The 24,871-nt window shown below is 38.2% G+C and overlaps 1 long non-coding RNA gene across 3 annotated transcripts in view; it reads right to left on the bottom strand.

The window, feature by feature from the left end:
* The window catches only part of LOC135302899 (uncharacterized), a 40,855-nt gene that overhangs the window by 4,784 nt on the left and 11,200 nt on the right, over positions 1–24,871 (bottom strand). For 2 of the 3 annotated variants that reach the window (XR_010364451.1, XR_010364452.1), the window contains exon 1: positions 5,194–5,421. The exons of the other annotated variant lie outside the window; for it this stretch is intronic. This is a non-coding gene — a long non-coding RNA (uncharacterized LOC135302899). Of the gene's footprint in view, positions 1–5,193; positions 5,422–24,871 lie in introns of those variants that run through there. 3 annotated transcript variants of the gene reach the window in all.

Raw genomic sequence — 24,871 nt, 5'->3', positions numbered from 1 at the left:
AAAAATCTTAATTAAATTATCTTCATAAAAGATACATACAGAAGGATTGACAAAAAAATTAAGTAGTAAACTGAGGCTGAGTATTTAACCTGAACTGGTGGGAGGTACCCATGGTTCTAGAAAAACTTATAATTTACTAATGTTGATTAAAAAAATGAACTCATGGGTTAGAATGTAAGTCACAACACCGGGTCTAGTAAAAGGAAAGAATAACTGCAAATGCTTTGGATACTAAAATGAGAAAGACAATTTGCAATATAACATGAGTCACCTTGGACAGAATATTAGAACACCTGCAAAAGCTACAGCGTGAAGCAAAGCTATCGAATGGCTGTCACCTGAAAAATAATGTTTGGCAAGAGCTACCGTGAACAGCATATTAAACCTGAGCTGGCATTGTAAAATGGCAAAACAAAAGACAAGCACAGTTGCATAGGAAACATGGAGAAGGCAAACAATTTATTCTTTCAATATGGGCACATGAATATTAGAAAAATGGTCAACACATTAAACCCACAGACCAATTTCTTACCACCCTACCACAGAGGCTGGGCCATAAAAACCTCTGTCACACAAGCAAGTTAAAGGTGCTGGTGCACAGATATTAACAAGATTTCTGATCAGAAATCTGTGCAAAGACTGCAGCTGACAAGACAATGAAGTCATCAGCACAGGCCCAAAGAGTAGAGACAACTCCAGACAAATATCTCAGTGTGCTAGACTTATGGAAGTGAAACAGCCACAGCAGAAACAAGTGAGAGGAAGTTAATGCTGAAATCTAAACTCTGATATGAATAGTCATGTACCCACAAAATAAATTTGGTTAAGACTAATCTGGATTTCTCTACTTCACTTTGCCCTGCTTTGCATGAGCTCAACCTTCTGAAGTTGTTGGTCAGATGAAAAAATATTTCAAGGATGCATGGAAGAACAGATGCAAATGGAAGGAAACACTCTTTTCCCCTATTGAGCAAGGAACCCCAACTTAATTCCACCTTCCCAGCCTTTCACTTCCTGCTAAATCAAAATGAAAGTCTTGAGGAAAAGCAACAAAGATGACTGCACCAGCAATTTATAAGGCTGAAGCCCTTTCTCCATAGCAAACCAGAATCACTACAATTGTTCTACAGAAGCTAAGAAAGAGTTAGTATTGGTTTAATCCTCATGTGCTTAGGGAAGAAGAATGGCTCTGCAGGTTTTCTCCCTATAGATATCCACAGCAGAGCATGAGAGTCAGGTGACAGCAGGAAGAGGAGACCTGTCTCAAGATTCTTGGTTCTTGGAAAAAAAAATGAGACAGATGAAAGAAGAATTAAAGAATTAAAGTTTAGGTTACCTCCTGACTGTAATACTGTAAATACTGAAGCATTGAAAACTGAGAAGGTTCATAAAATCAGATTCTTACTCCACTTCTTTTCCCCACTTACCACAGTTGGCTGCACCTGTTTTCCCAGTAAAAATGAATTCTGATTAACATCCCACAGTGCAACTCAATAAAGAGATGAGAGGGAGAAGAAATTATTGAACAGAGCTAGTATTGGCACACATATCTAAGCACACTTCTACAGCTCTGTAGTTCTCTTTTCATGTACCTCTCTATGCAGGCACCTCTCTGTTCAGGTAGCTCTTGCTAATTTAATTTTTATCTCCAAAAAGGTTATGTGGGATACATGAAATGCAACCTGGCTTTGGCTCTGTGTTTCAAAATGAAAACATCAATTATAAGATACATAATTCTTCCAAAAAAAAAGTGTCATAGCATCTTTTGTGTGGAGATCAAGAATACTAGGTGTCAATGCAGCCTGTTTGGTAAGGAATTGTGTTCAAAGGCTCCAGACAATTTCAGATCTCCCTGTCTTCAATGGTGTAAGAGACCTCAGCATGTACAAGGACAGAGTGAGAACATTTGGAGATAGTTTGCTTTCTAATATTTTAGGTCTGACTCATTCAGACTTGACATTTACAGCCTTATAAAAATATGAACATCTTCAAGAGTAATTAAAAGAGAACCAGTCTAAAAGAGCTATTTATATCAAAGAGAAAAGAAATAACTTTGTGTTGACTGTCTAAAAAGGCGTGACAAAGCCTAATTGCCTTTATTCAAAATCTAGCCCAAATAAAATGTCAAGATGATGGCTCTCTTTCAAATTCAGAGCTGCATAAGAAACATACTGGAAAACAGACTGTAATAGATATAAACAAATCCAAGTCTATATTAGATTAAAAGCTGTTACCAAAAAAAAAGCAAACCATTTTTTATAAAAGTAACATCATGACAAATCAGAGGAAAATAAACATCATCTTCTTGCCTTTAAGAGGACACTAATTCAGTGTCACTGACTAAAGAGGAGTACAGGGACATGAGGAGTGAGGGATGAGGCAGTGGGGAGAATTTCTTAGAAATTATTAACCTTCTTAAACAGCATGGGTTTGAATTGCAGCAGAAGAACATTAATCTACGTTCTTAGTCAAATTCAGCTGCTCAGGTTCACTTTCAAGATCCCCTGCAGAACCAAGCTCAAGCTGTTAACTGAAGCAAAAAGCCAAATTGCTGTCTCTTCCCTGAAGTAAAGATATATTGCCCAAATGATTTCCACTACTGGAGCAAAGGAAAACAAGGGCAAATGAATGAAAAGAGCACATCTGAAAGGGTTCAGAAAAGAAATCCTGCGTGAAGAAAGAGTGATAGCTATAGAAAAAAAAGAATAAATTAAGAACTCCTTAACTGGTTCTCAAGTCTCTCTTACATATACCTTCTCCTTGCTTACCCTCCTACCAGCTAATTTCATCATTGAATCAATTGCTGCCTGTCCTTATTTTTCTCTCCCCTCCCTTCTCCATTGGCAACTGGGTTTAATTTCACAGTTCATAACACTGGCAGTCTCCAAATTCTTTGTGATTTGCCCTCTAGAGCATTTCAACCATTTTATGTACCACAAATGAACACAGTCCCTCCTCAGGGATTAATCCTACTATCTCTTAGCTGAGAACTCTCCCCATGCAAGAAGTCATATTGCCTGTTTATCCAGAGAAAGATTACAAAGCCAACAAAAATTACTCCAGTGTCATCATTAAGACATGCTGTAATTAGGACTGAAAGAAGTAAATCAAAAGTCATTACTATAAAGCTGCTTCTTTCTCCATACTCTATATGACTCATCAAAAACATACAAGCATGTTGAATACCAGTATTCAGATAGCATCTCTGCAACATCACATACTACAGGGAAGTTTTATTAAAACAAGGAACTTGAGATCTCTGTCCAATTCTAATTACAAGCTCACACTTAGTTCTGTAACTGCCAGATGTCAAGTCAGAGCTGCCAAAGTGAAGCAGAACAGATGGCATAGACCCATTTAAGGCTCTGAGTTTTGGGAATGGGTTTGGGGGATTGCATAGAGGGATTTTTCTTGTGCCAAATAAAGTACTAGGGGATTTTTCAGCATCTATAGGAAAAAATAATTTCAGGACAAATAAAAGACAATCCAAAGTCTTGAGCAAAATTAGAAGATACTTAAACTCCAATAATTTTTTTTCTCTAGTGGGAATTTTTATAATAAATCCTCCTTTCTGAATAATTTATTGGTTTTAGTATAAAAAAATTTGTAAAACCTCAAGTCATTCCATAAAGTCTTTTCATTCCTACAAAAAGAAAAACCATAATGAGGTGCTTTAATATTGTAAATGAATCTTGGCTCTGAGTACAATAAAGAAATGTTAGACTGAAAATTAAAGAAGTTAAATAAACAAAAATAATTTTCTTTTCCCAGTGCCTGTGGTAGTAGTCACACAGAAATCTTACACCCTGTCTTCCACTAGAAGCTTAAAGGACTTTCATCATAGGCAAAGTGGCAAAATAGAACTGTTTACCACTGACTCAAGTCCAAAGGAGAAGTTTTAGATATTTGCCCTCTGAAATCACCAAACTCTTCTTTGCTTAGAAGCAGAAAATCCAGAGTGATATGAGGGTTTGCTTCTTTGGTTCTAGTGGGAGCTGCAGATGACCAACATGATCTAAGGCTGTGTTGTACATAACTGTTGAAGAGCTCTTTCTACTCTAATGCAGAAGTGAGAACTGTTAAGGATGGCTTTTGACATGTGAACAACCTCAGTCCAAGAAACTGCTGTACCAGATTTGCATGGCAAGGTTCTGGAAGGGGGTGGGAAGGCGACAAGTGGCTTCCATGAGAAGCTGCTGGAAGCTTCCTCCATGCCCAACAGAGCCAATTCCAGCTGGCTCCAAAACAGAACCGTCACTGGCCAAGGCCAAGGCAAATCAACAAAGGTAGTAGACCCTCTGTGATAACTTATTTATGAAGGAAAAAATGTTATTGTGCAGAAGTAATTGTGGCCAGAGAAGAGAATTTGTGAGAGAAACAACCCTGCAGACACCAAAGTCAGTGAAGATGGAGCACATGGAGCTGGAGCAGAGATTCCCCTGCAGACTGTGGTGAAGACCACGGGAGGGAAGCTGCCAGGCTGTCCCCCCTCAAGGTCAGCCCTTGGAGACCTGTGAGGTGCAGAGATCCACCTGCAGTCTGTGGAAGAGACCCATGCTGAAGCAGGTGGATGTCCACAAGAAGGCTGTGACCCTGTGGGAAGCCCACACTGGAGGAGGCTCCTGGAAGTCTTTGGACTCATGGAGAAAGGAGGCCACGCTGGAACAGGTTCGGTGGTAGGGCTTGTAATCCTGTTGGGCCCCGTGTTGAAGCAGTTTGTGAAGAACTGTAGCCCTTGGGAAGGACTCACGTTAGAGAAGTTTGTGGAGGACTGTGTCTCATGAGATTGACCCCATTTTTGAGCAGGGGAAGGACTCCTTTCCCTGAGGAAAAAGAAGCAGAACAAACCTGACCGCAGCCCCCATTCTCATCCCCCTGTGCCACTGAAAGAGAAGAGGAGGAAACAAACAGAGAATCAGAGAAAAAGTTAAGCCAGGAAGGAGGGAGAAATGAGAGAAAAGTGCGTTTAAGATTAGTTTTACTTCTCCTTATTCTACTCTGATTTTGACTGGTAACAAATTCAATTAATTTCCTCAAGCTCAGCATGATCTGCTCATGATAATTTGTGATCTTTTCCTGCCCTTATCTCAATTCATGAGCCTTTCATTATATTTTCTCTTCTCTATCCAGTTGAACAGGGAAGAGAGAGAGCGGCATTGCTGGGTGCCTGGCACTCAGCTGGGATCAGCCTACCTCCAGTGGGAGAGTAGGAGGCCAATTCTGTGCCTCTCTAGTGCTGGTCTAGACTGTCTGCTCAAAGTATGGCAGCCAACAACATCATATCATTTTCCTTAAACAAGCTGAGTTCCTTCTGTTGGAAACTTGCTTCCCTTGAGACCCTTTTTTATCTCCTCATAGCTGTATCATTGCTATGCTTCAGTAGTTAACCCCTCAGCCATCTTCCCAGAGCAATGTTTGAAAATGGCTGTTGTCCCTAATGAGTCTGTGCAACATCAAGTGCTCAATGTTGCAAACTGCACAGCAAGGCAGGGGAAGATGACAGCAAACATACTCCTAAGTGTATTGAAGGCTAGGTCAGTAAGCTCATATAACATGCTGGGAAAGAATTTAGAGGAAGAATGCACTAATGTACTGAAAATATAACCCTAGGCCTAGTTTTCTTCTGCTCAGCTTTCAGTGTTTTACTTGGAAACCTGGCTGCCTTATAGACTATTACTATATTTTGCAACCATTAAATCCCTCTGTATAATCCAGTACAATTCAAGAACAAGAAGCCATTGAAAGGAAATCCCTCTTCTCAAGAGGCATTTTAATCCCTTCTTGCAAAGAAGGTATCTATGCACCACTCACATTCCAGGCAAATTTTTCACTCTTGTACTTACATTCACTCATTCTTTAACAGAACAATTAAAAAGCTTCAAACATCCCTTCCATTTTTATTCCCCAACCTCAGTCTAATTGTGAGAGAGGGGAACAAGCTCTAGACTGGCTCAAAGCACAAAATAATGTGTAGGATTAAAAGAAAGAAGTGAATAATTATGCAATAGAAATACAAACAGAGAAATTATTATTATTATCATTATTATAGCCTTTAACAGGGAAATAAGGCAGTGAGCCAGGCTGAGGAGTTTCTCAAGCAATCAGCCTCCACTCATGGTTCGCTGCTGTAATTGGTCAAACAGATTTAGGACCAAAAACTTAGCCAAAAACTTAGGTTTACCAATTTATATGCTCTTCATTATTATTTTAGACCTTATAGAACTTAGCCCTAAAATGGAAAAATTTTCCTTTAAAAATGGGGATAGGGAAATCAGGGAGGGTGATTAATGATGATAAATCAAAGTTCTGAAACACAGAGATTAAAAAATGAAAATACAATCTCTGGGAAAAAAAGATGAAGGTAGAAGAAGAGGGGAAAAAATGAGCTAAATTAGCAAGCTCTAAACTGAGATCTTTCTGCAAAGTAGTTAACTTCTCTGGCATTTTATTTACCAAACTATCAGGCTACACAGGCTATCACACACTTATCAGCCATGTACATCTCAATAACACTATCCTTTCTTGCCGAGATTTTCAAACAACCCTTTAAATGTTCCTTTCTTCTTCAAAGTCTGAAAGAGATTATTTTTAAATGAGTGAAGCAGCTCAAAAATATACTTATCTCTGCAAAAATACTGTTTATGAAAATGTGGAGGTATCAGAGGCGTTACCAGTAAAATACCTTAGACCTGAAACTCAACATCAATTTTCAACCTGTGCATAATGAAGGAATCAAATACACCAGCCAGCCACCTAGAGGGAAAAAAATAAGGAGAGTTGCATAGAAATGCAGGGGGACAGTAAGTATACTTCATTAAGAGCTGAAAATAGTTCTTCCCCCTTTTTTTTTTCCTGTCCTACCAATAAATGGAGTTCCAGGAGAAGGAAAAAGTTATTTGCCTCATGTCACACCATAAGGCATTTTTTTCTCAGTAGGTGCTCAACTTCTTCCATCCTGTGGACCAGATTTGCCACATTTCTGTGCTTTAGAGAGCCAGCTGCACCTATACCACATCAGCATAAAAAGAAGTAAGTCAGTTAAGTTCTTCAGCCTAGTATGCACTAAGCCCATGAGCTATTTCTCCTGCTTCTGGTATGATCCATTTACTCCATGTCTTTTGCCATTGGCATAACCTAACTGTACCTCACTACCTCATTTTCTTATCTTCTCTCCAAGTCTCATTTACAAATCTACTTTGCTCTTTGCCTTCCCCTTCTGCAGTTTCTCACTTGAATCTTTCAAACACCTGAATCTGCAGAGCATTCTATAATGGACTGGAGTTATTGAAGGCAGGGTGAGCAGTATCCAGCAGACTGTTCCCTTAGAGCTCGTAGGATCCATTGATAACTCTTGTTTGTAATCTGATTTATTCTCAAAGTGGTGCATTTACACACTGTTCTCATTCTCAGAGCATATGTCTAAGGTCTCACCCTAGTCTTAGACTGAATGTCACAACAGTCAGCTTGAACATCTCAACTGCCTTAACCATTACAATGTTACCAGTAAATAACCAAAAAAATCTATTTCATTCTTAAAACCTCTCAGATCCATAGGAAACATGGATATAATTAGCAGCCAAAGGAAAAAAATGTGTCTCGAGTCAATTAATGTAATTTTGTAATAACCATTCAGCATGAAGTTTCTGTTTGCAGATTTTTTTTTTCTTAAATAAAATATATTATGAAGTCACTGGTAATTTTCTTCCAGTTTTTGTGCTGATTAGCTGTCTTGAAGATACTGAAGATATTCCTGATCCAGAAATATTAATTCCTGCACATGAATAATTTCATCCAAGGTAACAATTCTCTATTTCTAAAGTAACTTTTACATTCAAGTGTTTATAAAATCATAACCAAAAACCAGAAACAACTAGATCCATAAATTGGAAAAGCCGTAAATAACTTAAGATTTTACACATTCTAAAGTAGTCAAAGTTTCTCCAAAACAAATGTTCACTGAAGGCCAGGATGAATACAGCAAGATGACGCAAGGTCATTTAACAAAATCTGTCATTTTTTTCCTGGTCTCTCACCCAGTTGATGCTTCTGCTGCCAGAATAGTGAAACTGTGGAAAGTCCTATTTAGCACAAAAAAATCCAGTTTGCATCCAGAAAAATATTATATATGGGTTTGTCACGTCATATGTCTCCAGTAACTGAAATTCATAGTGTTTTTTCTGTCAAATTACATTTTTTCATGACAGCAATAGTCAATTATTCTAATTTTGTCAAAAATATGGTAGGAATGATTCAAAGACAGAAAAAAAATCATAGAGAAATGAAAATATTTTAAAAATGTATAAAAATTCTTGAAGAGTAATCATTAAGAAATAGGCACTTTGATTTTCTAATCTCTAATGAACTTGAAATTAACATTTTCCTTTGAAACTCTGTGTAACATATACATGTCTTCCTGCATGAAGCTAGAGGTTGTTGTTCACTTTAAATTATGACACAGAGGCACTTTCTGCTGAAAACAAAATGTGACCTTTTTCAGTTTTACTGATTGCCTTTGAAGAGAAATAAAATGTCACTGCGTCTCATGAAATTTGCTGGTAACTCATGTGAATCAGAAAGATATTTCTTTTTCTCAGTGGGAGACTGAGGTCTATGCAACCTGCGGTAAAAAGAAAAATAATCCTTTGTTTTAGTTATAAAACAAACTTGTTTGGTTTCTGGGTGAATAAAAAGAAGTCAAGAACTGCTTTTCAGTGCCTTTCAAAAACACCAAAAAAAGCAATGCCTCTCAAAACCCCCAACAAAAACCCCAGAAAACAACTTTACATATTTCAATTAGCTTCTATAAATTACAGACTTCTTAGTGCAGGGATATGTTCTACCCCATATCTGCCCAAGATTTAGCTTGTTATTCCAGCATCTCCTGTTGAAGACTAAGTTTGACTCCTGCTTGTTAAAACCTAGCATGGAGCAGACAGGAGCACAGTAGAAACAAGCATCTCAAAACTAGTTTTAAGCATGAAACTTAAATAGATTCATATATTTTAAAGTACATTTCATAAACAAATTTTTTGTTGGGTTTGCAATTAAAACTTCTGACACCACCGTATTCTTAATGTAGATTTTACTCTTAAAAGATTCACACAAAACAAATAACAAATGTCAGTAGTCACCATCAAGTGACTCTTCCTGGATCTTATTGCTTCATTATTTCCACTAGGTATTCCAAGAAACAAAAGGTCAAGGTATCAGTAGCCTCCTGCAACACCAAGATGGAATCAAAGGAAAAAAGCAGAACCATGATCTTGAAGGCATGATCCACAAAGGTTGATACTGATAAAAAAACACATTTGTCTCTCTTTCTTTCCTCCAAGGAATTTTTTTTATTTAACTATCCTATCAAATTACAGGGAAATTGTAAAGCTACAGCATTCAGTTTACTTAAAGTTTTCATCCCAATTCAATTTTTCAAAGCTGAAAATTTTCTATTTCCAGGTTGTATGGTGTTTTTTCAGCAAAAAGTGAAGTGTAGCATTCCATTCTGTTTGGTAGAGTGTATTCCACAGTTCCATTCTACTACACTGACATTATGATCAAAGTTGAAAATTTTTATAGTTAAAAAATAAGAGAAAGAAAAGATGAAATATGAGGATTCTGGATTTTTTTTCTATTCAATTTAGTGAGGAAGAAGAAAAAAATCAGAATTCATTTAAAATTACATTAAAAGCCTTTTTGTTCCCCTCACAAGGAGTTTCAGAGAGGAAGACACAAGCTCTGTTCAGAACATACAATCAGATCTGAACAGAAGGTTTAGATCCCCTCTTGGAGTATGGTGAACAAATATTTCTCTCTATCACCTATGATCCAACAGACACAGTTTTCCTTGGTGATGTTTCTATTTTAAATTTTCCAGCTAGAGGATGCCCAAAGAGATAGATTTCAACTAGGTTGATAGGTTTTCAACTTTTACTCTTCAGCAATCTTTTTTTTTCCTCTGCTGTTCTGCATCAACACAGTACCCCATGAAAAACACTGGAGAAATCCAGCCTTGCCCTAAAACAGCCCATGAGCCTAATGGCAGAGCACAGATCATGCAGAGATGGTCACAAGAGTCCAATTGCACCAGCATTCCCTTTTGCAGCACGCCACATTTGGTTACAAGCTTCTCTTGTTCAGCTTGAAAACACAGTGTCCCCATGTGCAGAAACATGATGCTGTCCCTAAGGCTTTAGTGTGAAGTCCCTGTTACTCCATGTGGATTTTGGGATGGGAAAAGTATAGCAGCCATGGTGAGGCCATATCTGAAATCTAATTCCTTGCACCTCACTTTGTATAAGCTCCACTGACTGTTTGACATGATAAATGTGATGTGTTAAATGTTTCTTAAAGGTTTGTAGGACCAAGGACACTGAGCTACAACTGGCTGACTACAATCCCCTGACACAGCCTCTCTTGTATGAGGGTTTATTTAAAACTTTCACTGTTGCAGAGAAAAATGGAAGGGTTTTGCCAATCATTTATTTCTGATTTTTTTCAGAGCTTTGTATTAAATCACAAGTGCGGTTGCTACCATAAAAACATAAAAACCACACTCATTGTATTATAAGTAAAAGTAATATTTTCCAATGTAAACTCCATGTGTTCTAGAAGGCAGGCAATGGGCACACCAGCAAATTATTCTTGACAGATTATGATCCAGAGCAGTCCTAACCACAACCTACACATACAGATTTGTGAGCCTTTCTGGAGACTGAGCAATAAAATAACTAGCATAAATCTTAAACTAATGGTTTACCTACATTGCACACTAGCAGGTAGCTCAAGATCTCCAAACAAGCTCCAAATGAGCTAGTTTGGTCAGTATCAGATACAGCCTAAGTATCTTGAAGTAGAGTAAACAAACTAACCCCCAGGAGCTTTGTGCTTCCACTTAGCATAGGCTTTAGTACATAGACTTACCTCTAGTATAACACCTGTGTTACAGTTTGTGCCTGTGTTGTTGGGTTTTTTCTAAGGATAATAAATTTTAGGTGTAGGTTTTGTCTTTCTTTAAGATCATAGCCAAAATAGCAAATAAAAGAGGTTTTAAACCCATCAGACATTTCACCACTGCTGAAGGTCACATTACCAATGACTAAGAGACAGGAAAAAAGATTGTAAAATTATGTGTGGTCACGTTACTCTTCTATTGACTTTGATTTGTTTGCAGGAATGATTTATGAAACTGTTAGAAACTGCATACATTAACCAAACTATCCCATTATAGCTTTCATAGTGCTAACTAGTTATCAATAGTGGACAACACAGTTAATGATCATGATTAGGTATCAGTATGTCACCAGACAATATTAATTCAATCCAATCACTTGTTCTGTTTTTTTTCAGAAGCAACTGATAATTGGAAATACATTGGCTGATGTCATTGTGTTCACCCTATTCTTCAGATAAGTATCTGTGCAAATATTCTATTTTTCCTGTTAGTCTATCAAATCATTCAGTATCAAAAGCTTTTATCATCCTATAAATTATATTTATTATGATAAAATTTGCTTTTATAGTGAAATTGCTTTTCTTCTTTGTAATTTAGAAGACCCATCCCTAAACATCTGCAATGAGAAGGATAATGCAACTAAATTAGCAGCAGCTGTAACCTTTAGCATAGCAAAGATTATCTTAGCCTATCTGTCAGTATTTCAACCCCTTTTTATCTAATTGTTTGTTCATCTTGCACTAGTCCCTTCAGCATAACAATTAAATACTGTATTCTCCTAGGCAGTCTGCTCAACAGTTGATTGTGTTCAATGCTTTAGTTGGGAAAGAAAGGAGGGGATAAACCTTGAGAAGTGTGTTTGTTTCAGTTATTCACAGAGGATAACACTAGGATATAGTATGGATCACTTGTCTTCAATAACAATGCCCTTTTAAACAGTGGTATGAATCACTGCTTGAAGATCGGAAATTATCATCCTCCAGCTGCACCCCACCTTTCTCTTTTTTATTTTCTAAACTGCAACTAATTATTTGGGATCACATCATCCCTTGGTTTAAGGCAGTATCTTGAATTACAGATACATTCCTGTAATATTATGAATGTAACCTACCATCTTAACACTTCCTCAAACACATTCCTGGCTGCAATTTTAATATGTGTCATGATCCACTGTTTAGCTTACACACATACCCACTGCATACATTTCTAAAATAAATGGAAGTTCTACTGGAAAAGTAATTTTCTACAACACTGTGTGGTAAGAGCAGCAGACTCACAGACTAAAGTCTTCTCAGAACCTGACCTGCAAATAAAAGAGGCCCTTTTTACTCTTACAGCTAGTGGATATTGTCTTAGCTTGTAAGATCTTAAATCAAAAGAACCCACAATTCTTGCTTCAGAATTATCAGTTTATCTGCTTAATACTGCCTGAGCCTTCACTGACTGCAGTCAGTCTTCATCAAAAAGAAAGCAGAGGCTGTAGGACTCACACTACAAACCAGAACTTAATATTTATAGCCTTTGCTTAAGGTCCCTGTGCACTATGGAGTGGAATTGCACTTTAATAAATGCTTTATCTGCTACTCTGTCTCCTTTCCAACAAAAGCAGTTAAATTAGTAAGTACACAAGCCAAAGAAATGGAAAAAATAGATTAATTCTACCCCCAGCATTTAAAATCACCAGATTAGGTCCATACTACCTTTCATTTAGAAGGTGTAAAGAGAAAAAGAAATGCAGCACATATTTGAAACTATCTGTTGTAAGTTGTGCTTTACAGGCACATCTGTAACAGCTGTATAATTCTACTGTCTGTAAAATTGAGTTCCTTCATGGCATAGTTCCCTAACCAGCAATTTTGCATCAACATTTGTTGAATTAGTATATGCTGGATCCATACACAGTCTCAGAATCAGGTATTGTGCTTCCACGAGCAAGCAGCAGCAAGCAATTCCCTGGAACACTTACCAGCTACAGGCAGTAGTCTCCAGACATTCACCATGCTTTAGACTCAAAGCAAAGACCTCTGTTTATATCCCCTTCAGCATTTTCCCTGGCCCCAGATTTCACAAGCACCAGTCAGGGAGTGGGTGTGCTCAGTCCTGAGCTAGAAGTCTGGATCCCCTCAGCTGTACAGCCTGGCCCACATGAGACTTTGCTACTCGAGCTCTTTGCTGATTCTCACCTTCTGCCCTGCACTAGCCAGCATAGTGGGAGCAAGATTATCACACACCTGTCTCTGCTGTTTAGCACCTTCATCTTGGCTTAGCACCTATTTAAGTATGGAAAATGTGAGACAAAACCAGCAAGATCCTATTTAACTTTGACATCAAACAGAAAATACTTCTACAAAAACAAACATATAGGATTTAAAATTTGAGTTGAACCAATTGAGAATGAAACAACCCCAAAACAAAGATACAGCAAAGTAGGAAACAAATGAGAAAAACAGAAACACAAATACATATATATATATAAGCATGTGTGCATGTGAATGTGTGCATTATATGTATATTATACATATTATATGTGAGTGTATATATAAATATATATGTGTGTGTGTATGTATGCATATACAGAAATACAGGAGGGAAATCCTCGCTCTAGACGCATCAGGGGCAGCATCACTTGTTGGTCAAAGGAAGAGATTCTTGTACAGTTTGACAGTACACTTCAGGTGGATGCTGTGGAAGAGCACTGGGGTGTGTTTATGCTTTTCACATCTGTCATCAAAGAGAAATTGTACTGAATCAAGTACTTAGAATCAAACACCAAAAGATTTAGCTTCATTTAGTCTTCAAGTGAACTAATACAGATACAATGAGTCTTTATTATTTTTGAATGGCAACACCTGCACAGGAATTAAAGGTGATTTTAAGTAACTTACTTTGAATTAACTTATTTATTTACTCCAATTTAATTTCTATAAATGCTCTGTTGCATACAAGCCTTTAGACACGTGTTTGATGCAGACTGATTTCATCTGGACTATAGTTGCTTTGTGAAACTGTCCTAATCACTGACATATTTATCATTGGCAAAGAGCAAGGGAAGGGAACACAGATTCTCAAGCATACCAGAGGCATATGAGAAAAGGATGTAACAAAAGTAAGAGCAGCTTACCTTGTAAGAGATTACAGGCTACAACTTATATCATGACAAAGGGGTCTCCCTACACCAAAAGTTTTGTGCATTCATGGCTTGGCTTACCCATGCCCTCCACAGCATTGCCATCCTCTTCCCTGAAAGGCACAGAGCCATCAAAATAACAAGACCCACTCATCCCTAATCATTAACATATTTGACATGTTTCATATGTTTCATTAGAGAAATCAGACTGAATGGATTTTCCTGAGGGTTTTTGCTTAAGTAAAACCAGGAGACCAGAACTAGACCGTCCTCTTTTTCAGAGACCACATCAGGAAGAATTGAACCACAAATAACGTATGAACATCTCTTCTTCCCTGAGTAAAGTAGAGAATAAAGCCACAAACTCATTTTGTTTGACTTGCGCTGAGCAAACGAGTTTTTGGTTTAGATTTTTGGCGTAGGTTTGAATTGCATGTTTTATTTAGTACCATGTACATTCTAACAGATAGAAAAATAAGCACAACGTTCCCTCCCAAAACCCCAAAAGTTCATGACAGGATATGCCTCACTATAGCTGGAGTCCCTGTCAACTATTTTGTTTCACAAAGAAATCAGATGGGATACTCTATATTCATGGGGCTTGTGACATCACTGCATGGATGTGCCTGTTGGATCCCAGTTGTGTTATACTACTTTTGCCTCCTGTGACAAAAGAGTCAGCAGCATTATTCTTCGTTATTTCAAAACAGTCTTAGCATGTCAAAAGTCATGTCTCAAGTAGGACAGCCTTGAAATAGCTGGGCAAAAAGGACAATAGAAAGGTCAAAAGTCTTTTACAAAACAGTAAACGTCAATCATTTTTGGACACAAAGTCGATTGCCCTTGGGCAATGCAAAGGAAACCTAGAAAGACTGCTTGGTTTGTTATTCCTCTTCATTGAGCTCTGCTAATGCAGGACTGCAGAGTCACATCCAAAAGGAAATAAAATGTAATAAAAAAGCCCCAACAACAGTACAACAAAACCACTCACTTCTTATTGACAGCAATTTTCAATTATATTTAAAGCTAAAACAAGACAGAAGGAGGCAGGTAAAAAAAACCCTCCCGCTACAAAACATAACACTGATAGATTATTTTATTTTCATAGAATCACAGAACCATTTAGGTTGCAAAACACCTTTAAAATCATTGAATACTCCTGATAATGTAACACTGACGAGTCCACCATTAAACCATGTCCCCAGGGGCCACATCTACATGTCTTTTAAATACCACAAGGACTGGTGACTCAACCACTTCCCTGGGCAGCAGTTCCAATGCTTGACAACATTTCTGTGAAGAATTTTTTTCCTAATATCCAATCTAAATCTCCCCTGGTGCAACTTGAGGCTGTTTCCTCTCTAGCTCTCTTTCCTAATTATTTTCACCTAGTTTGTATTCTCAGCATCATAAATCATAACTCAGATAACTAATATTGACACCAGTAACTTTGTTTGAAAACAGCGCAAAAAATTGTCATATCAAGGTTTCTTAAAGAAATTCAGAAACTTCTTATTTTTCCCAAACCTTGAGTCAGATGCAGTAATGTAATTGATGTCAATATTTGTTTCAGTATTACACAGAGATAAATATCTGTGCTGAAGGGCATTTTGACATGCCCTTCAGACTTTTCATTCAAACTAGGCAACCAGAAAGATGTAATTATGGTAGGTTATTTTGTCTTTAAAAAACCGAGCTAACTTTTATAAGTAGGAGTGTCATGGAGCAGGTTGAAGATCATTAGAAACATGATCCTATTAGAACAGCAATACAGGTCTATCTAACTCTTACAAGTGGAAGGTGAAAATGTGATAACCAGAACATGTGTATTAGTTGTGTTTGAGTATTTGCAGTTACTGCAACTTCCAGAACTAATATCTTTTAAAAAATTGGGTTGTCTTTCAGCTTCCCCTTTTTTTTAACAAATCTTTAGCTAGAATCGGAAAAAAAAATCATTAAAGAAGAGCTTTCAATAGGTTTCATATCCTGTCCTTTGATCACTCTCTGCTGCTCTTCAAGTCTGTTTGTATGATCCTTGGGCGCACTGTGTGTGATATATATCAGTCTTGAAAATTCAATCCTTCTCATCAAAGCAAGTAATAACAGCCTAATTGACCTATTATTCCCCCCAGCTTCTTTGTTCACTGAATCTGTGTAATATTCTGCCTTGTGTAAACTTAACACTGAATTTTTTTTATTGCAGTTTGTTGTCTAAATTGATGAAAACAAAATTAATTTCTCAGTCAGTAAAAATCTTGCAAAATTAGAAAAAAAACTTCTCTGTGATTTGTTATTATGACTTATTTAATAACTGTGGAGTAGCTACGAAATCTAGGATTTAAACTTTGTTTACAATCTTTATCTCTTATCTAATGTGAGTCAGGACTGATTAAACATTAACCCATTCATTAAATGACATCTTTACTATAAAATGACTTTTTTCTCCCAGAAAAACAAGCAAAACCAAAACAAAACAAAACAACCTGTCTAGATCTTGCTGTGATTAGCCAGACATTAATATACAATATGGAAATGGTTGAATAGTGTTTTCCTCTATGTAGTTTAAACAGAAACCCTCCAACTCACCAGAGAGGAGGATGTCGTAAATACCAGGCTTCAGTTCAGAGCATACAAGACAGAGCTCACTTTGCTCACACGTGAGCAACCAAACACATCTATAGAAGGAATCCAAGATCTTAGAATTCCCCCTCCCAGAAAGCCATCTCCATCTTTTAGTCAGTTAGGCTTGGCTTTGCACACAGGGAGATAAAGGTGCAACCAATTTTTATTGATCCATACACTTACAATACAACACTGCTAGCAGCTTGTGACTTACCACATCTCTTGAGTAACAGCTCAAAGTCCCAGATGTGTAGATACAACAGAAGTCATGAAAAATAACTCTCCTGCAAAAGTCGGTGCAGGAAGAGTTCTGGTATTTCTGTGCCATCCAAGCATCCTTTCAGCACCAAGGCTACCCAGGGGGTCAGACTGACACTTCACCTGACAGTGCTCTCTTAGTGCATCATAGAGAGCAGTCAGTAAGACAAAGACACAAGTCTTGGAAGGCCTGGTGTCCATTGTACCACATCCCAGACAGTGTCATTCATCTGCAGCTATAGGTGCCAAAAAGTCTTCATCAAAGCATGAAGCTAAAGGTTTTGCCAGAAATTTAATTGAGACAGGACAGTTTTCTGTACACTGGTGATGGTGATAACTTTGTACAGGAGAGCTATATGACGGGCTGGGCAGTGACTTGTCTCAAGGAAAAATGTACCCAAAAAAAAGAAAAAAAATCAACATTCTGGCTATGGGGCACTGAGGCTCAGAATGGGACATTCTCCCAAGCCTGTGTCCCAACAAAACTTCACTTTCATTCACTGGAAGAGCAGCTTCCACAGAGTATGTGTTGTAGAAACAGGATCTGCCTGTTCATCCCCACTATCTGCTACCTACTCTCTCTGGCAGTTTGCCTGTCACTGAGAGTTTTTTCTTTTCTCCCTGTTGACAGAAAAAAAATCTTCCCTATTACTTCATCTGTCTCAGCAGGCTGCTGGTGTTTGCTTTCTCTCAGCCTTGGAAAACGGTATCATACCTTCAGCTATGTAGCATTTGAGAGGTTGATAGATCATTTCTCATCTTGATTATCAGAATATTGTATTTTATCTAACCAAACTGGACAATTTCTTTGAACACCAGAGCTTGCCAGCATCTGCAATAAGAAGAACTTTCTGGTTTACACACTCAAACAGCCAGATGGGGTAACTGTCATGCTGAGCTCAGGCCATGTTGGATGGCTACTCTCTTAAACTCCATTTCACATTAATGTCTGTAGCCACAGCTTTGTGTGTAGCCAAAGCTTTAAGGAATACATGGCCAAGACAAGTGTTTATGGTGCTATCAGGAATGACACAGATGGTGAAGACAGGAAAACAAATAATTAATTGCATGCAGATAGATTAATACTAGAGGACATACCCCTGACCTGTGTCTTCAGTCAGTAAAGTTAAGAAAGTGCCTACCCACAAAATCCAACTGAATGAATGCAACAGACTGGGCATTTGTGACAGGCTAAGACCAGGAATAGCAAGGAAAAAAAATTGTACATGAGACTCCCAAGTAAATAAGCACAACTGAGGTCAGCTGCTATGAGTCACTGAAATGTTCCTCCCCTGACATTCTGGAGAAGATAGACAGCTTCCATGATGGGAAAGCAAAAGCACCTTGGTCTTCAATAGCTAGGGCCAACTCAATTACTTTATGAGTCTAAGAATCTGTTTCTTTTACATACTCAGAGGCCCCCATTCAATAAATGCTGCTTTGCAGTGAGTGCACAGCACACTAAATGCTAACAGTGTTAGTATCTTGTTGAGGAAGATGGGCAATTTTCCTATCTGAAGTTTCCTTATTGTTGGAGCATACAATATTAAAAAGGAGAGGGTAGGTGGACTTGTTCTGATGAATTGAATTAATTTCCAGTTTAATTAAAATACATTTTGTACTACATATTTTATTGCAGAGCTACAGAGTGACATGCCCTCAACAAACACATTTCTATTATAGGATTTCCTTCAATTAGTGCCAGCACAGAGAGCTTCTGAACGCAGTGTACGGCCAGACAGGAGTTGCTGGAGGAAGAGAGGGAGAAAGCCAGCATGAAAGGCACTGTGCCTGTCACACTATGGGTGATCCAGTGTGCCTCTGGCTTCAGGAAGAAAATGAAACAATGGGTGGTTGTTCACTGTAGGACTGACTTACAGCAGAAGCCAGTACCATGCTGCTTACTGGTCCCTCTGCCAGCCTGCTGGCAGCCTTGTGGGGAACATGGATAAGACATTAGGGGGCTGGCTGCCTCCTGACTACCAGATAATCTGAACCTAAAATCATGACCTGACCCATGGGCCTTGCCTGTATTTTGAGTACCAGTAATGCCAAGGTGAAATAGTCACTACAGACTTGTGCTAAAATTGTACTAATTCCTCATCATCAGATTTTGAACCCTTCCCTGTCCCACCTCCCCCAAAAAGGCAGACATCCAGTTTTACTGCAAGGTGGTTTCACATTTATGATTTCTGACATAGCACACAAGTGCTGAATTCATGGCTCTGTTCTAGCATCCACATTAGCAACATGAACATCCTCACCACTTTATGGTGTCTGAATTTAGAGAACTGCTTCCCTCTGCCAACTCTCTGTCCTCTGGGAATCATTTTTAATTGTTTTTGAACTGGTTGGATGAAGACAAGAAAACAAGACTTGAAAAGAAAACCATGGTGACTGTACAGATCACTAGCACTTGAAAATAGGAAGGAAGTGAACATCATTGCTCTCCAGCATTCAAACATGGGAACAAATGCTCTATCTGTAACTGCAGAGCAGTTACAGGCACACAGGTAACAGGCCAGGTGGTCTGAGCAGCGTGGGAGGGCAAATGGAGACCTGCCAAAGCACCATGCCATGTAAGCATGCAATAATAAATCACAAGGTGGAGTTTGCTGCTACTTCCAAGCAACACAGTATGGCATCACTAATGAGTGAATTTCCCAGAAGTTAAGAGCTTTTATATTAAAAAAAAAAAAAATCAGCAGAGGATAAGTTCTACTGTGTAGCAAAGCCCTTAAACTAGAGGGAGCATGCCAAAGCGAAAGAATTCTGAATCTCACCCAGAAATTTTTAGTGGAGAGACTCTACAATTTTTTGACATTGAACATATATTCTTTTCTAAATTTAGAGATGTTAAAGAAGTATCTTCTATATACCATCACATGACAGCTGTGCAGGTGGAAGATGAGTCACAGAAAAATTATTTCAAAATTTTGGATTCTCATGTAAGTACTACAAGCTTGACCAAGTATGCCTCACATACTGTAATCATGTAGACAGGTTTTCAGCTGAAATGCTACCCAATTCTACTGGATACTTTCTTCCCACAGAGGTGAAAATTATTATATAAGCAGAAGACAGGGAAGAATCAGTACTCTGTATACTTGAGTGCCTGGTTGGGGAACACAGAACGGTTTTTGCTTTCACAAAATATTTGGGATTTTATTTCCTTTCAAGAAGCATTCTGTGATATTTCAAAATCTGAGTGTAGTTACCGATGTGATCCAGCCTGAAATTTAAGAACAATAAAATTTGGAAGAGTTGATGCCAGTCTTCCTATCACCTAAGCTGTTAAAGAAGCAGTAATTAACACCATGTTGGCACATCTAAATCACAAAAGCACATCCTGTAAGAGCAAAACTTTTACTTCCTGCCCTTAAGTCAGCCCTTGCAGTGTTTATCATTTAAAGGCAGACTGCCCAGAACAGAGGACCAACAGAGTAACTGCTGAGACAACAGGAACAGATGTAAGAACAGTATGCAAATTTGCACAAGGACCCCTTCTTCAGTAGTGGGACAAGTTCAATTCAGCTGTTGATTATGTAGCTGAGCAGATCATATTGGATACTTGTTATTGCATAATGGAAGGCACAGGAGAAAATAACTCTGAGACACTGAAAGCCTCAGTTCTGAATGGTAATCCAGAAGGTGGGTGGGTTGCAAACCAGAGCTCTGCACTAGCAGCAGAATATAACATTTCTCTGCTCTTTTTTCTCTTATTTTTCAACTTCCATATCCTTAACTGTTTATTTCAGCTTGCATTTCTGATCTAACCCTTAAGCTTGCAAAAAGTAAACTGGCAGGTAGGCGAAAAAGGACAGTCAGATTTAGCTAAACATTTCCCTTCTGAAGCTAGATCACCTAAAGTTCTGCTTTACATTATGTCTTTCATACACAGAGCAGCTATTCCATGTAGACTCCCATCAGAGAGAGAACAGCTGTCTTCTGTAAAACCAGAGAAGCTTCCTCCAGTGTCTATCATTGCCAGCTACCCCACGACTGCTGCTCTTTGACTGTCACTCAAAACTCTACCTTTCTAGTATTCAGTTTTGGTTCTATTTTAATTCAAAGGGCCATAGCTACCCTGTAGACTACCATATGGTGTAGGGATCTGAGAAAGCTTGAAATGAGAAAGCCTGAGTATGAGTCTGCCCAGACATGAACACATGATGCTCAGCAGAGGATAATTTATCTCACTTCCAAGAAAAGAAAATTACTAATGGCAAGCCTTGAGTTGCTGCAGTAAGATTTCTACCAGTACCCAAGTTACCTCATTTAAAGCTAGGGAGGGAATCTATAAACAATCCTGAAAATTGCACAGTCTCAAACTCAAGATGCATTTCCTTTATATATCAACAGCATCTGCTGCCACAGAGAAACAGAAAGGCAGAAGGAAGATTCCATCATTAAGTATGCAAATCCTTAACAATTCTTTGGCATATTCAAGCTGGGTCACTCCAAGAACTCATACAATGAATTGCAATTTTGCTGTTGAGATGTTAAATACAAAGTAGCTGTTAAACGCCAAAACCACAAGCAGGTTTCACCACTGCTGTCTTCTTGGGGAAGAAAAGTATTGAGAGCACTTAATGAATTTCTTTTTTTTTGAAGATTGAAGTCTCCTTCTAAAGTCTGCCCACCTCAATGTGATATTTAAACAGTAAAGAACTCTCACTGAACACTTTTAATCATGCAGCCTTACAATGCTACATTCAGTGACTGAGAGAGATAATTTCATGCAGCTACACACATACACATGCACATATATCTCTCTATCACATACACAAACATACATATTTATGAAATGAGAGACACTCTAGTTGTATCCAGAAAGTTGTGTCCATTTGCTACAGAAGTCAGTGACAAATGCTGCAAACGGTACAAAACCAACTGTACTGCTCACTGACGTGAACAACTATCTTTATATGGATGCTAGGGTTCAAGAATTCCTTTCTGTAAAGGTGGTTTCTGTTTCATTTTGGATTTTTAAAGACAAAATCTTATCTTTTCAGTTTGCTAAAATCTTGAAAGTTCTACTATGCATTAGAAAAGACGTGTTCTCAAACACTAGTCACCCACATTGCCAAATGCAAGATATTTTTCAGAGCAAGATAGTGTCATCCTCACTGAAGAAAATACCAGTGACTGCAAAGTTCTGGGGACATTAATAACATAAGGTATTATGCAAGGTACTATAATATTATTTGGAAGTTCTTCAGAAACTAGGATTTTTAGAAGTGGTTACAGTTTGCTCAAATCTGCTCTCTCCAAATGAAAATAATTATACCACTCACTTTATTCATAAAATAAGTAAAGGATAAGACCTCTTGAAAAATACTTTAGAGCTTTTCCTGAATAGAGAAAGTACAATCATTTTGACATTTGTTACTGTAAGTGTAGACTGTTAGAATACCCCCAGCCATTTAATTACATCATTGCTAGAAATACTTTGAAAAACAGATTCCTGGTTTTGATATTGTGGTATGGTAAGACAAATATAGGCCTAACAAATGTTTCATCTCCACTGTTTTGATCATTTCAATAATCAGGTAAGAGTTAACCAAGGAGTTGCATCAGCTTGAGTGGTTTTTGGAGAACTAGAACCAAAGGCCACTGGTGTTTGTAATCATGTAGCAAATTAAAGCTATGTGTCCTTTGATGCTTTTCTACAGCTTCTTCTTCAAGAAGATTAAAAGCATGAAGAAAAGCTGTTTTTCTGAACAGGAAATCTTCAGCAGAAAATGTAAACAGAACTTGGAAACAGTTGAAAAACCACAGTATAGAAAAAAGAGATTCTGCAGAGAAGCAGATTGTAACTGGACAGCAAGGACCTGCCTAAGCTTGCAAAGAATAGCCAGATTTAGATAAGGCTGTGTGCATCTAAGCATTGTTGTTTTAATCTTTTTGCTTGCAAAACTCCTATGGGAAGACAAATCCCATGTTGCTCTGTGCAAGCAGTTCCCTGTGACTGTACATGGTGGTTTGTGATAGCCCTGGATTTAGAGCTATTGTTCTGACCAGCCAAAAGCAGATCAAGCACTCAGGAAAATAAGGAGTCAGCCATAGGAACCCATCAGGCATAAGCGACATACTGAGGCCTGATGCTAAGAGGCCATTCTCAGAGAAAAGATTGTTTCACCTGATCTGCTTTACTGCTTTACTAAAAGACATTCCCATCAACACCATGGGAAACTTTGTGGTAGTAAAGGTTAATTAAATTCCTTTTTCCTTTCAGACCATTCCTTATGAGAGTTCCCTCCCACAAAGTGAATCCTTCTTTTGCCCTTAAAAGAAATATCCTATTTGCAGTCAACCAGGAGAGCAGGTTTTCTTGCTGTCTGTTCTTCTCCTAGGCAGTGGCCTGCAGGAAGAAAAAGCTCCAACAGCATCATTCTTTGCCCCTGTTTTGAAGATACCAATATCCAGATCAAGAGTAAACACACAGGACCAGAAATAAAGGCAATCATTGCACAAGTGGTGCTTCTTTTGTGGAAGCTTCCATCACATAACACCAAGAACTCCTTCCTTTGTACATAGCCTGCTGCTACAGGTTAAACACAAAATTGTGTAGGATTGGAGAGCTATGGTCTCTTATTCTTCTTAAATTTGAAGTATCTTTCATCACTACTTGGAACTAAATAGTAATGATGTGCAAGGCAACAAAGAGCACTGAACCATTTCCACTCTTGTCTCTCTTTCTGTCAATCTCAAGTTTGGATTAATAACTTGACAATTACAAGTATCTTGTTGCAGGCAAGAGCTGTGGGTGCTCATCGTTGCTAGGAATGAGGTGACTTTTAATATCAGTTCAAGAACATAACCTCTGGAAAATTTGAGAAAGGAATTCAGTCCAGAATTGTAACACAGCTAATGCAATGCAGGCAAATCTAAGGGATGTGGTGTCTTACTGCTATTCCCATGCAGCTGATTTACCAGAACTTGGGAAGAGCTAACACATAGCTAGTAATGACACCAACAAGAAAGATGTCTGTAGTCCAAAATACTAATTAAAGTCTTGTCTGGTTAATAAGAGAATTACATGATTATAGGCAGTATACAAATAAAACACTTAAAGATCAGATATATATTCATAGCATGAATGCTTCTAGTGCATAATACTACATACAAAAGGCTAAATATCATTGTAGGCTACAAGAAAACATCTTGGATTCATGTTGCTGCAGACTGTTGCTGCTATGTGGCCACCACTAAATCAGTTGTGACTTTTACTCTCTCCCATACTCCCTTGAGAGGAGGACAACTAGCAACTGGAATCTGTGCAGTGCTGGTCACTGGAACATAACAGTCAGCAAGAGAAAATCCCAGCAGGAGCCACCTGCAAAAAGGAGCATTTCATGCTGGGGTGAGGTCAGCATTACTCACAAGCTGCCTCTCCTGCCAGCTGCTGAGCACTAGTTGGTTGGAGACAATAAAAACAGACCAGCAGCCTAAAGAATCCTTCAGTGGGGAGACAGGAGGGAATACTCTGCTCAAAGTATTTTTCAAATATTTTCAAACGCAGGTCTGTTCCTATAATGGCAGCTGGATTGCAACAAAGAGGTCTCTGCCAGTGCACAACAACATATATCTTTTTCATTCTCTGCAAATCCTTTGGGGTTTCTTAAACTAGTCCAACATCAACCTGGATATTTCTTCATATAGAAATATGGAAAACTTAAATGAGGGGATGATCAGAATGAAGCTATTTAAATGAACATATACATAAGAAAAAACCCCAATGGTATTGCCTGAGATCCTTTTTCTTAGATTAGAAAAAAATATGTAAACCCATATAAAAACAGTTTAATCTTAGCCTGGAAGGATAGTGCCCTCTGGTGATAAAAATGCCCTAATATTTGAAAGTATGACCCTTCTAATCAGCTGCAGTAGACTACTCACTTGCCAAAACTTTG

This window comes from Passer domesticus, chromosome 6, assembly GCF_036417665.1.
Source record: "Passer domesticus isolate bPasDom1 chromosome 6, bPasDom1.hap1, whole genome shotgun sequence".
In the NCBI taxonomy this organism is placed as follows: Eukaryota; Metazoa; Chordata; class Aves; order Passeriformes; family Passeridae; genus Passer; species Passer domesticus.
The sequence above is the reverse complement of the archived record's forward strand: the minus strand, read 5'-3'. Positions and strand labels throughout refer to the sequence as shown.